The sequence below is a fragment of the Rattus norvegicus genome, chromosome 5 (assembly GCF_021556685.1).
Source record: "Rattus norvegicus strain SHRSP/BbbUtx chromosome 5, alternate assembly SHRSP_T2T, whole genome shotgun sequence".
Taxonomy (NCBI): domain Eukaryota; kingdom Metazoa; phylum Chordata; class Mammalia; order Rodentia; family Muridae; genus Rattus; species Rattus norvegicus.
The window spans coordinates 59,542,233-59,553,852 of NC_141538.1; the positions used below are offsets into that span (position 1 = coordinate 59,542,233).

The 11,620-nt window shown below is 40.2% G+C and overlaps 1 pseudogene; it reads left to right on the plus strand.

Moving 5' to 3' along the window:
- The first annotated feature begins 2,440 nt into the window (after window positions 1-2,440).
- Window positions 2,441-3,112, plus strand: LOC148005745 (uncharacterized; annotated as a pseudogene).
- Window positions 3,113-11,620: the final 8,508 nt, after the last annotated feature.

The window sequence follows — 11,620 nt, forward strand, 5'->3', positions numbered from 1 at the left end:
CACCTGATTCCTGAATAGGAGACTAGGCAGCTGTCCTTGGGGCAGTAGAATTAGCATCAAAATACAAACTTCAGGGCAAACCACAACAATGAAGCACATGAACAAGGCAAAGTGCCTGTAGATACCTTTAGTCTGGAACATGACTAGAGATAGTTTAGACCCTAGACATAAAAGGGAGAAGACAGTTTCAGAAAAGCAGTCCTCCCTACTGTCCAGGATGGTTTGGTGAAAGAGAAGGAAAGTGAAATTATGCTGTTCCACAGCTCTCCTAGGGTCAAAGAGATCAGAAGACTTCCTGTTTCCTCTCTGATTCCCACTGGGGGAATGCCTAGTTCAGTTTGTATTCTGCATTCCTTTGGTAGGATATCTGGATCCCTTTGGTGGGACATCTGGTTCTCCTTCCTCTCTGCCTATTGCCTGTCCTTGGCACACCAGTATGTCCCTGTCTGTGAGTATACGTCTGTGGTTTTGTTCTGTTGCATGATTGTTGCTCTGCATTTCATATTAAAAAGAAAAAAAATGGTTAAAACTTTATCTGCTGGCTACTCACCCCTTGATTTCATTTTAACTCATTTCAAAGATTTTTTTAAAAAGCTGCAATCTGATTTAACACAACAAAAACTGATAAACTGCCCTTGGAGCCCTCTACCTGTAGCTAGGAGTCTAGCACTGCAGGAGAAGCCCTGCCACTGGCTGATTATCTGTAAAAGACTCTCTTACAGGGGCCAACAGCTTCTCTGTTTCTCTGGACAGGAAGCAGATGGTTGTTTCTCCCACAAAAATCTCTGTGTCTATGATTATTGTGTTAAACAGGTGGCAAGGTGACTCCTTCCTTGAAATTACAGAGGAAGAAAAAGAAAAATTTTATCTGTCTATTCTAAATAGGTAAATATTTGCGGCCATGTCATGTTTGTTTCTGACTGGTCTTAAATGTATTGAAGGACCAGGAAAAATTCAGACCCCCTAGCAAACAGAGTAGAGCCAAAAATGTAGGTAAGCCAGTTCAGTAACTCTGTTCCAGGGACTTGACTGACCATAGAACTGATGATTACACCAGCCGGTTCAGCAACTCTGTTCAAGGAACTGACTGACCATAAAGCTAGATTTAAATCTTAAAGAACAATCTTGAGAAACAGGAAGCTTCTCTTTGTGATTTTTCACTGGTATTCTTGACATTTTCCAATGACACCATCCTTACCCCTTGGGTTGTGGCTTCTCCCTTTAAATACCCCTTCTCCCAGCTACTCAGGGTCAAACTTCTCTACCCCTGCGTGGGAAACGAGTCTCAACCCCAGTGCATTGGTTCCTATCAATAAACATCATGTGATTACATCAAGGATGGTCTCACATGAGTTCTTGAGGGGTCGCATCATCCTGAGACTCGAGTGAGGGTCTCCCCGCTTTAGGGGTCTTTCTTTTGGGGTCTTGTCCGGGATCAGCGACCACCCTTGTCTCCAGAGACCCACTTGGAGTGAGATATTGTCTATGTCTTTGTGTTTTGTGCTGGCTGAACTCTGGGTCTGTATTTGCTCGTGAGTTCTGGCTTTGTGGTCGCTCGAGTCTTGGGTAGAGACAGAGATTCGTGTCTCAGGAGAGATGGTGAGTGTGAGCAGTATACATGCCAGGAGCTCACCAATTGTGCTGCCCTGGGAGACGTCCCAGGAGGTCTGGGAGAACCCCAGGGACGCCTGGGAGATTCCCGTCTGGGTACCTGCAAGGACATGGTAGTTCTATAGTTCTCCTGGATTGGAGAAATCTGCACGCCCTCTGGCCATCTGTATTTCCAGAGTGTTTTTGTCTGTTTATGTGGAGACAGATGTTCGTTAGTCTTTGTTTGTGTGTTTTAGGTCTCTGTTTAGTGTTACTTGTAACTTTGACGATGGGACAGGCTGTGATGACTCCTCTGAGTTTGACTTAAGACCACTGGACTGAAGTTAGGGCTAGAGCACACAATTTGTCATTTGAGATTAAGAAGGGACTGTGGCAGACTTTTTGCTCCTTGGAGTGGCCGATGTTTCATGTTGGCTGGCCTCCAGAGGACACCTTTGACTTAACCATCATTTTTGTAGAATCTACTCTCCTGCATCTGTCTTTGGTGTCCCATTGGGAAGGAGGAGTGAAGTGGAATCCGTCCCCCTTCATCTGTCTTTGGTGAGCTCATGGATGCTCCCATCTGAATCAGTTCAGTTTTGTGGTGATCTCGTGGAGGCCGCTTGTATTTTTGTTTTTGTGCACACTTCTGTTTTTGTCTGTTAAACTTTTGATTGTCTTTCTGTGTGACTGAATATTATTTGTCCTCTTCGGTGGACATTTATTTTCTGAACTCTCTTCTTGTTTTCTCACCATCCCACTTGAGATGTTTGTTAGTAGCTGTTAGAGGTTCTCTTTGCCAGCAAGGAAATACAGAATCCTACTAGAGGTCAGAAAAAATGTTCCAGACATGGTTGGAAGTAGCTCACTTCTGCCTGTTGACTTCAATACACCTGAAGGTAGGGAGCACCAGGTCTACCATCAGACTCCAGTGGTGGGTCTCTGAGGGGCTGGAAAACATCCCACCAATTTGGCTAAAGTAAGGGAAAGATATAAAGAGAAAGTTGCAGAAACTTTAAGGGTTAAGCTAAGTTGCTGAGAGCGTTAATATAAGTTGTAGAGAAAGTAAAGTTGAAGTGTGGTATCATAACAGAGTGACTGAGAAAAAAAAGAAAGGCAAAAAGAGCAGGAAACTAGGGAAGAATAGAGACAGAAAGAAGAGAAAGCTAGAGAGCTAAAGAGAGATAAAAGACAGGGGAGGAACTTATACTGGACACAGTAGTTAGAGAGACTAGAAAGATACCTGGCAACAGAAGAGAATTCCTAACTAAAGATCAGTGTGCCTATTGTAAAGAAAAAGGGCACTGGCTCAGGGATTGCCCCAGTAGAGAGGGGAAGCCCACCCAGTGTTTTGTGGATACAGGGGCCTAACACTCTGTGCTCCTATGCCCAAGTGGGCCAGTGTCCATCAAAAGACCTTGGGTACAGGGGGCTACCAGCAACAAAAAATATTTATGGACTACCCAAAGAACAGTGGACCTTGGCGTGTGCTGGTAATCCACTCATTCATGGTCATCCCTGACTGCCCCTATCCCTTGCTCATGAGAAATTTGTTCTCCAAATGACTTGCATAGGCTGAAATGGCTGGGTGAGGCCATGTGTATGCATATCTGCAGACTGTGTATGTGGAGCTTAAGACCCAGGCTGACCTTGTCTCAATGCACCAGTACCTGACGCTGGGAGCTGCCAGAGCTGGCTACCTCAAAGTCAAAAATGCTTTGCCTTTAAATGAAATGTCCCAGAGGATGGGCCCACTGGTCAGCTGACATGGACTAGATTCTCTACCGGTTGGGGGCAATTTGGTCACCTTGACGCCCAATCCTGACCTGGAGCCACCACAGCACAAGTGTCAAGTACTGGCAGAAGCCTATGGGTGGAGGGAAGACCTCTGAGACTGACCGATTGACCCCTGCTGATGAAACACCCCTGCCATGGTGGACAACACAAATATCTGGGATGGACAAACCTCTGCCCCCCAGCACATTAGCACAGATGCCTTTGCCATCTCTTGGGTGCCCTGATGAAGCCAGCAACTGTGGGTATTATTCATTGCCCAAGACATCAGGAGGGAAGAGATTCAGTGACATGGGGCAATAACAAAGCAGATTAAGTGGCTCAAGAAATGGTTATGCAGGAGACTATCCTGGTTGCAGGCCTGGAAGAGACAGTCACTGGGAACTGGGATTGGACTAAGGGATGGCCTCACTTAGAATGTACAACAGATGAAAAGGCCTAAATTGCTTAGGAGAGGAAGAACAATGGCACACTTGAGGGGAAAGCTATACTGCCCAGAGAACAAATAAAAGACTCACTTTGCCAAATTTACAAATGGACTCAGTTAGGAAATAAAAAAGAAGCTTATCCAAGTAGTTAAGGTATATGCAATAGAATTTAAGATTTTAGCCAGAGAGACAGTAAAAAGTTTAAGGTATGTCAGCAAGTGAATGCTTAGCAAGCAAACAGGGCAAAGAGACCTAGAGAGTTTAGTAAGAAATTGAAGTAAACTTCACTGAGAAAATATGGTTACAAGTATCTCTTAGTGCTTATAGATACCTTTTCAGGAATAGATAGAAGCTTTCCTCACCAAGCAAGAGATGGCCTCGGTAGTCATCAAGAAGATACTGGAAGAAATCTTACCCCGATTTGGAGTGCCCAAGGTAATCGGGTCAGACAATGGCCCTGCTTTCGTTGCTAAGGTAAGCCAGGGTGTGGCCAGGTATTTAGAGGTCGATTGGAAATTACATTGTATCTACAGACCTCAAAGTTCAGGAGAGGTAGAGAGAATGAATAGAGCTCTAAAAGAGACCCTGACCAAATTGACCATGGAGACTAGTACAGACTGGGTGGCACTCCTTCCCTCTTGCTCTCTTCAGAGCAAGAAATATCCCTTCCAGATTCAGCCTTACCCCCTTTGCGATCTTATATGGGGCCTCATCTCCTCTGACTGTATTAGATGATGTTATTAAACCAACATGTCAGTAATAATGATTTGTACACCAGGCTAAAAGACCTACAGGTGATACAGAAAAAAATCTGGTCACAGCTGGCAGCAGCCTATGCCCTGGGGACACCTGAGACATCTCACCAGTTCCAGGTCAGAGACTCAGTCTACATATGACGACACCAAGCCCAGACACTCGAGCCTTGCTGAAAAGGACCGTACCTGGTGCTGCTGACCACCCTGACAGCAGTCAAGTGTCAGCCCTCACCAATTGCATACTAGCTGTTGGGATAAGTGGATACATCAGAGACTTGACTGGAAGGTTGCTGCAATGCTCACTTGAGGAGTGTGCTTTGGAAAAAAAATTTCATGTTTGCCCTGGGTTCCATCGAGAAAGGTGCCTCAATTGCAGGAGTGGGGGTAGGCTTGATTTCTATTGTAAATGATGTAGCATCCCTTTACGATAAAGGCATTGCATATGTTAATACTCCTAACACTTCTTGGGACTGTGCCTCAGGGATCACAATCTATATAAGTTTAGAAGTTCTAAAAGGCAGTCATGACTTTTGTGTGTAAGTTCAAATAGTGTCCAGATTGGAATCCTGATGCTAAAGACTTAGTAAGACACAAAAGATAGTCGAGAATTACTCTGACAATTATCTTAGGGCTGAGTTTAGGTACCACAAGGGCTGCTACAAGGACATCTGCTATTGCCTTGCAAAACAAGGCTTATGGAGAATTCAGAACTGCCATTGACTTAGATATAGAAAGAGTAAGTGAAGATACTGAAATTTAGTTCTATGATTAGAACTAGGAACTAGAAGAAGTGGGGAGATGAAGGACCAGGAAAAATTCAGACCCCCTAGCAGAGTAGAGCCAAAAATGTGGGTTAGCCAGTTCAGTGACTCTGTTCCAGGAACTTGACTGACCATAGAACTGATGATTACACCAGCCAATTCAGCAACTCTGTTCAAGGAACTGACTGACCATAAAGTTAGATTAAAATCTTAAAGAACAATCTTGAGAAACAAGAAGCTTCTCTTTGTGATTTTTCACTGGTATTCTTGACATTTTCCAATGACGCCATCCCTACCCTCTTGGGTTGTGGCTTTTTCCTTTAAATACCCCTTCTCCCAGCTACTCAGGGTAGAACTCCTCTACCCCTGCATGGGATACAAGTCTCAACCCCAGTGCACTGGTTCCTATCAATAAACTTTTTGTGATTATAGCAACAACAGTCTCACATGAGTTCTTGGGGGGTTGCATCATCCCAGGACTTGAGTGAGGGTCTCCTCGCTTTGGGGGTCTTTCAGTATAAATATGTTCTGCATGTCTTGGTTATAGATTATTGGCTTATGAGTTATTGGTTATGCTTAAAAATTTGTAGCATCAGTAACATAAAGTTAGCTTAAAACTGGTAATTCAGGGTTGGAGTCATTCCCAATCCAGGAAAACAGGTCTCTAGGTACTTCTAAATTGCCATAATATTTTATGCAACTTCTGTTCTAGAAATCAGATTTATAAAAGATAGGATTTAAAACAATGTTTCTTTACAAGTTAATAAAAGCTACAACATCATGTATTCATATACAAGAACTGGCAGCCAAATTTTGTAACATGAAAATAATGTACTTTATGGTATTGATTTTAGAGACACTGTAAAAAATAAGTTTTGCCTTACAAAGTTATGGTTATGCTTTCTGACTTCCACTCTCAAATAATACTTTATTTTGATATTGCAAAAGAAACTTTTAAAAATTATATATAAATGTATATAAAGCTAATGGAACATTAATTATTTACCTTAAATAAAAAGAATATACATTACATATATTATATATGTTAAAATATGATGTAAATATGAGTTAAATCTATAAAACATAAGTTGTAATCTATATAATTTACATAATTTTGCATGTCCTCAAGGACAGGGAATTATGAAATGAGCTCTAAAAAATCATCTATGAATACTTCTTCACCTCAAAATTTTATTTTGAATTTTTGATGCCAAGGGACTCTCTGCTGATGAATGTCTATGGCCCCTTATAAATAGGTAAACTAATGCCCAGGTGAAATAGGACCTGCTGACAGGCATATGGCATGGTGTGATCCAGTATTAATAGGGAGAACAGGGCATGCTTGTGTTTTTTTTTTTCCATAGGATGCTGAAGGCATGTGGTAGTTTCCAGAGTGATTGGTAACACAAACTGTTTCAGGGACCAAAACTACCCAAAGACTATACATGGACTGACCTATGGCTCCAACTGCATATGTAGCAAAGGATGACCTTGCTGGGCACCAATGGAAGGAGAAGCCCTTGGTCCTTCCAAGGTTGGACCCCCAAGGTAGGGGATTGTTGGAGGGCGTGGCAGTAAGGGGGAATGGATGGGAAGGGGAACACCCTTATAGAACAGGAGGGGAAGGGGTTAAAGGGCTGATGGACAGGAAACCGGGAAAGGGAATAACATTTGAAATGTAAATCAGAAGTACTCAATTTTTAAAAAATGGAAAAAATAAATAAATTTTTAAAAAATGATTCTGACCGTGATCTTGCTGAGTGCCCTGATGATGGTGATAGGGAATGTTCCTGACCCACTTGGCTACATCCTTCTTTGTGGTCAAGGCCAGAAGTACTTGTGATCTCTAATAATGCTCAGCTATTAGGATTCCCTCAGTTTGAGAGTAAAATGTATTCCAAATTAATGAATTACACTGCTATGATCAAGGCCTACCATTTTGTTTTACTAGAAATAGTAACAATACAGGATGTGTTTCTTTGGACACTCAGACTTAGAAGAACTATCTCTAAGACTGTAGTACAAAGCATTAAGATGGGAACGTCCATATCTCAGACTGGACAAACTGAGTTTCAATTAAGTCCAATTGTGTTTCTGCACTATATGATGGCCAATCTATAATGGTAGTGTATCAACCAGCTTTTATTATCATCCCTGTAAATTTATCTGAACCCTACTATTCTGAAAAAGGTTTACAAGTATTAGAAGAATTAGATCACACTCTGATAAGGAGAAAATTTATAGTTGGGTTGACCATTGCTGGTGTTGTCATTCTCATAACACTTATTGCCAGTGCTACTCCTTCTGCATTAGCTTCAGCACAAGAGGTACAAACTACTAGTTTTGTTAATTATCTTGCAGAAAATGTAACCAATGCTATGAACATACAAGAGGCTTTGGATAGACAGCAATAAAAAAAGAATTCACACATTATATGGTAGGATGCAGATCATGGGGGATGAAGTAGAAGGAATGAAAGTCACTAGTCATTTGGAATGTTATGCTTGATATCTTTGGATTTGTATAACTCCAAAAATGTGCAATGATTGTCATAATTGGACCAAAGTAAAAAGACACCTTCAAGATATATGGCATAATACTAATACTTCTTTAGATTTTTAGCCCTGTAGAAGGAGGTTGTAAATTTAAGAAATGCAAAGCCTTTATCTTTTGATGCTGTTAGCATTGCAAATAATATTTTGAAAAAATTACTGGCCATTTTTCCTTGACGATTCTCATTTATATCTCTCTTATTGGGCATAGCAGGACTTGGATTTATTATTCTTTTTATGTCATGTACTTCTCAGAAGAATTATCAGAACTTTTACCGATGTCAAAAAAGAGTTACATAAATTCAAGATCCAATGTCTTCCTTAGGAGAAGTTGGTAGTCAATGATGGGTAAGATCATCTTGAAAACCTCTCAACTTAAGATAGGCCATGAATACAAGAGTATTAGCATGTCAATGACAGGTATGAGCTGTGTTTTCAGATGGCAACCTAAGACAGACACAGCTTTCTGTTTTGTGACTGATTAAGTGCCTCTCATAGATAAGAAAGACAGGTAAGATTATCTCCGAAGTGAATCAATCTAAGACAGGGTGTGATTGTTAGGACTCATGTACCAATAACAGATAAGGTTTTAACCTCCTGAAGGGACACCTAAGACAGGCAAAGTCTTTCTGCACCAATAGTTAAGATAGCTTTGTCTTGTATAGATTTAAATAAGTGACATCTGGGGGAGCATTTCCAGTGTTAACTTTGAATTCGTGATTGTGTTTAATCATGAATGAGTCTGTCAACATCTGTCTTTTTTTTTCTTTTTCCGGAGCTGGGGACCGAACCCAGGGCCTTGCGCTTGCTAGGTAAGTGCTCTACTACTGAGCTAAATCCCCAACCCCCTGTCTTTCTTTTTTATTAAAATGTGTGTCATACCCTGACAAGTCCTATACAGACTATCCTAACCTAAAGGAAACATCCTTAATCAAACACAGATACTGTGTATCATAAACTTGATATATGAGCATTTGTGGTCATTGTTTATCATCCTGGAATTGGTCATGCTTTGTATTCCTTGTCTTTAAAAGACAATGTGAAAATACACTTGCTTGCTGGCATGGTATTGACCAGCAGCCCTCACCTATCTGTCTCTTGTATCTTCTTTCTGACTTTCCAGTAATCATCCTCACTTGCCCAGTTGTGGTTCCCCCCATTGACTGACCAGCAGGCTCAACAGTAATAATTTTTGTTTCATATTATTATTTTTATTTTGCTTTAATATTTCAAAAATGAATGAATGAATGAATGAATGAATGAATGAATGAATCTAAACCTAAACATCCTGGTAAAGTTTAACAACTGAACAGTTTTTTTCTGCCTGCTAGGAGAGGGAAATCAGTTTTCTCCAATAGAGTGACACTGGGTACATCAACCATTCAAGGACAGGCTACAAGTTCAGGCACTGTATATAGTTTGCCAATACACAATAAATGCCGTAGTTTTTGGTGTATTCTTTAATTTTATTACAGTTTGGTGTTTTGTTGGTTTTATCCCATTTGGGCTGGGTTTTATTTTGTTTCTTGGATTAGGGGATTGTTGTTTAGAGGATTGTCTTTGTTTTTGAGGAAGAACTTAAAGATTTTGTGGGAGGTGAAAATATAATCGAAATATATTTAAATTCTTTTAAATAATAAAAATATAGTAAAACTTATTAATACTGTTTACTTTCCTTTTATAACACAAAACTCTATAATGTCTCTCTGAATTTTGGATGTTATCCCTCTCTCAAAACAAGAAAAAATTTTGGATCTTACATCCTGATGGGAGATAGACTATATTTTGCATAAAGAATGTATTGGAAACATAAAATAAAATTACATAAAATACATAAAAATAATGTAGTTATTGAAATATGAAAGGAATTTATTTTCTAAGGGTTTGATAGGTTGAGATTTGAAGAAAAATTTTAATTAATATTCTAAGAAATGGTGAAGGTTTAATTGATAAATTATGAAATAATAAAGCCTTTATGAAAATGTAAGGTACCAAAAGACTGCTATGCAATTCAAACATATTTCTTAATTATCATATTTTTATTTCGTGTATATGTAGACACAATTGTACTATTGTGTCAGAGTGGAGGTCAGAGAACATGTTGCAGAAGGGTTTTTTTTTTTTCTCCCTTCCATGAAAGTCTGAGTAGCTGAGCTTGTGTTTTCAGATTTATTGATAGGTTTAATTTAACAATTAAGCTGTATTACTGATCCAAAAAGTGTAAATTTTGTACATTTTAAGTGTGTACTTTAATATTTCAAATTTTTTAGCATATATGTGACTCAATCCCATCACAACAGGAAAGTTTCAAAATGAAAATAGTGTTCCTTTATTTAGGCAAAACAACTACAAAAACAAGAGGGCAGCAATATCAGGACTGTATACATTATAAAGCACATGGTTATATGTTCACTTAATCTGTCCATCACTTACATGTATTTCAGAATTTTATATATTATATTTAATATTAATAATATTAAGTCACCTTAATTGGTACATCTTTTCAGAGACATATTGCAAATTAAGAAATTACTTTCTTGGCACTTGAACAGCAGATGCCCCACAGTCCAGACACCACCCGGACCTGAAGCGAACTGGTCAACAGTCCTCTACACCCAAATCCCATGTGAGGAAGAGCTAAACCTTCAGAGGGGCAGACACGCCTGGGAAGCCAGAAGAGACTACACTCTGCCCACATTTCTGACAGAAGAGGAAAATACCTAATGGGACCCTGGTGCACGGGGGCCCCAGAAAAAGGCAGCGCAGGTCCTCCTGTTGGCCGCCCTCATGAAGCGCTCAAAAACAGCCCCCCACGAGCAACTTGAGCCACGGGACCACAGGTAAGACCAACTTTTCTGCTTCAAGCGACCTGCCTGGTGGACCCAGGACACAGGCCCACAGGAACAGTTGAAGACCAGTAGACAGGAAAGACTACACACCCAAAAGCAGAACACTCTGTTCACATAACTGGCTGAAAGAAAACAGGAAAACAGTTCTACAGCACTCCTGACACACAGGCCTATAGGACGGACTAGTCACTGTCAGAAATAGCAGAACAAGGTAACACCAGAGACAACCTGATGGGGAGAGGCAAGTGCAGGAGACCAAGCAACAGAAACCAAGACTACATGGCATCATCGGAGCCCAATTCTCCCACCAAAGCAAACAATGAATATCCAAACACACCAGAAAAGCAAGATCTAGATTTAAAATCATATTTGATCATGATGATGGAGGACTTCAAGAAAGACATGAAGAACACCCTTAGAGAAACGCAGGAAAACACAAACAAGTAGAAGCCTATAGAGAGGGATCACAAAAATCCTTAAAAGAATTCCAGGAAAAAACATTCAAATAGGTGAAGGAATTAAAAATGGAAATAGAAGCAATAAAGAAAGGACACAGGGAAACAACCATGGATATAGAAAACCAAAGGGAGAGACAAGGAGCAGCAGATACAAGCATCACAAACAGAATACAAGAGATAGAAGAGAGAATCTCAGGAGCAAAAGAGTCCATAGAAATCATTGACACAATGGTCAAAGATAATAGAAAATGGAAAAAGCTACCGATTCAAAACATACAGGAAATCCAGGACACAATGAGAAGATCAAACCTAAGGATAATAGGTATAGAAGAGAGTGAAGACTCCCAGCTGAAAGGACCAGTAAATATCTTCAACAAAATAATAGAAGAAAACTTTCCTAACCTAAAGAAAGAGATACCCATAAACATACAAG